This window comes from Mirounga leonina, unplaced genomic scaffold (assembly GCF_011800145.1).
Source record: "Mirounga leonina isolate KUSES-001 unplaced genomic scaffold, KU_Mleo_1.0 Mir_53, whole genome shotgun sequence".
NCBI lineage: Eukaryota > Metazoa > Chordata > Mammalia > Carnivora > Phocidae > Mirounga > Mirounga leonina.
Window position 1 is genome coordinate 38803014 of NW_023270807.1, and position 2987 is coordinate 38806000.

General features: G+C 37.4%; 1 non-coding gene across 1 annotated transcript; it reads left to right on the plus strand.

Annotated features, from left to right (window-relative positions):
- The first annotated feature begins 2521 nt into the window (after positions 1 to 2521).
- LOC118001655 lies at positions 2522 to 2628 on the plus strand. The gene has a single exon (XR_004676764.1). It is a non-coding gene; the product is annotated as a U6 spliceosomal RNA (small nuclear RNA).
- Positions 2629 to 2987: the final 359 nt, after the last annotated feature.

A 2987-nucleotide genomic window follows, 5' to 3' on the forward strand; every position in this document is an offset into this window, starting at 1 on the left:
AGTGTTCTGCTTTATATATTTTAATTAAATGTTTTTTGTATTTTGTACTTGTATCCTGAGGCAATTTTAACATGAAGGGGACAATTTTATAAATGGGAAAAAAAAACATATCAAATGAATAGTGTGTTTCCTGCTGCATAGAATATTTAAAAGCCAGAATTCCCTGCTTCAAAATGTTTCCAGGCAAAGTAAAATTATAAGGAAAATTAGATGCTCTTAAAATGTCAAGAGTAAGTTATTTTCTCTTATTTGGCTTGATTTTTGGTTTGTTTGATGCAGTCATGAAACCATTTCTCCTTAAAGATGAGTCTGGTTTTTCTGAAGAGAAGATATGAAGGTTTATTACATGGTCACTTATAATTATTAAATAATTGAAGATAATGCAGTGTCTAAAAATAAGGGGCTATTTGCATGATTATGGAACATAAACTGCATAATCTCTAAAAGTTAGGTCATAAAATGACATAGAAAAATGTTTCCTATATGTTAAGTGAAAAAAATCAATTATAATCTATATACACAGAATAGTCCTTATTTGATTAAGAAAAAAATATGTAGAATATGAATAAATAATATATGTAAATATGCATAGAAAACACTGAAAGGCTATTTAGACCAGATTAGTAGTGGTTCTCTCCGCATGAACTAGACATGTTTTGAAAGATCATAAATCATTAAATCGTAGAGCTGAAGTGCCTTTGAGATCATTTAATTCAGTCACGCATTAATTCACTAGATAATTAATTCCTTGGCTATTTAAAGACTGTTCCCCTTCTTTCTCATTTCTCTTTTCTTCAGTATAATATCCCTAGTTTTTCCAATTTTTCTTTGTGATTTCCTGACTCCTCCCTGTCTTGAGTTGTTGGCATCCCTCTTAAGATGGGTCATCTAGAGTACACCCATGTCCCCAGTGTGATCAGGCCAGCCAGCATCCAATGGACTTGTTTGCTCCTTCAATATCTATCCAGTCAAGGCCATAGTTTGTACCAACATGAAGTGAACTAGAACTTTTTCAGAGAATTTCTACATGAGCAACTATTAAAGGTATCTTCCCCAATTTGAATTCATTGTATTAATTCTTTGAATCCAAAGCAGGATCTCTACAGCTATAACAATCTCTGACTCAGCTTCCAGACTTTCTATTAATACTTATTAAGCCATATCTCATTTGTTTTACTCTATATCCCAGTCTATCAAGCTCATTTTGAATCTTGAATCTGTCCAGCAATATATTACCTATATTCAGTTTTTTTTTTTCCAGTTTTTCCTTCCCATATTGATAAGTAAGCCTTCTCTATCTTTACTCATCTCCGAAAACCATCTTTGAGAGTAAGGACTAGAAATCGTCTTACCATCTCCAGTGTCCCATATCTGCTTTTTCACAGAGGACTTTATGGTATGGCATTTCATTGGTCACCCCCTCCCACTCATTTAGTGGCTGAGGAGGATTCAAATGCATTTTGTACATCAGAGTTTTAGTGCATTTCCCACCATCAGGCTCAGTAAAAAGAATACAAAGGTAAAGAGTGGAAGCAAAAACTAAAGAGGGGGTTTTCCTGGAAGGAAGAAAATGTGGTAAAAGAATGAAGTAGCTAGTATCAATTAGTGTTTATGTATCACTGACAAGCTGAGAGTCTATAAATAGAGTAAGGGGTTGGATCTCTTCTGTTTATCCCTATAAATGCCACCCATGTCTGGCTCGTTTATTTTAAATGTGGCTTCCAGAAAAATTATGGATAGGGGAGCCAAGCTCCTGGGAGAATTGGTCAGCTGTCAATTTCAGAGACTCTAGTCTTTATTATTGTAACATATTGTCCTGCCTGGACTTTAGATTCCATATCTACAAGGTGAGGAAATTTAACTCAACTTGGTGATGGTCAAGTCTTCCTCCATTCAATATTTTTGATACGAAGATAGATTGATGCACCATCAAGAGGCAGTTTACAATTTTTCCTTGTGATACTGTTCAAGATAATCTGTGAAATACAGATTTGGTATTTCCAGAGACTCTCTCTTCCTTGGTAATTTTTTTTCATTTATCTCAAACTGACTCCCTGCTTTTTTTCTACAATCCCACAGTCCTCAGGCACTGCTATACCCCCACTCAACATGCTCTCTGCCTCTGCGTGTTCCCTGCTTTCCTGGGAAAATTGCTACAACCCAACCATAGGGCAAGGGGATCTGGAAGCCTCTCTACCTAGACTCACATGCTACTCAACTGTGAATTCTACTTACTGCCAAGTGACACATCCAATCACTTAATTTCTTTATTTTTTTTATTTTTTTTAAAGATTTTATTTATTTATTTGACAGAGAAAGAGACAGCGAGAGAGGGAACACAAGCAGAGGGAGTGGGAGAGGGAGAAGCAGGCTTCCTGCAGAGCAGGGAGCCCGATGCGGGGCTCGATCCCAGGACTCTGGGATCATGACCCGAGCCGAAGGCAGACGTTTAACGACAGAGCCACCCAGGCGCCCCTCAATTTCTTATAGCCTCAGTTTATCATATAAAATGATGATGATGGTGCTCCCTTTGGCAGCACACATACTAAAGTTGGAACAATACAGAGCAGATTAGCATGGCCCCTGTGCAAGGATGACACGCAAATTTGTGAAGCATTCCATATTTTTATAACCATTATAAATAAACCTGTTAAATTTTTCTGGACAATAGCAGCATTTGGATTTTTTTAAAACAAGTAAATTTCTTATTGATGGCAACAAAATAAAATAAAAATAAAATGATGATAGTTCTCATAAAACTGTTGTGAGGATATGCTGAATCAAGAGTATAGAGTCATGGGGCGCCTGGGGGGCTCAGTCGTTAAGTGTCTGCCTTCGGCTCAGGTCATGATCCCAGGGTCCTGGGATTGAGCCCGGCATCCTGCTCCCTGCTCAGTGGGAAGCCTGCTTCTCCCTCTCCCACTTCCCCTGCTTGTGTTCCCTCTCTTGCTGTGTCTCTCTCTGTCAAATAAATAAATAAAATCTTT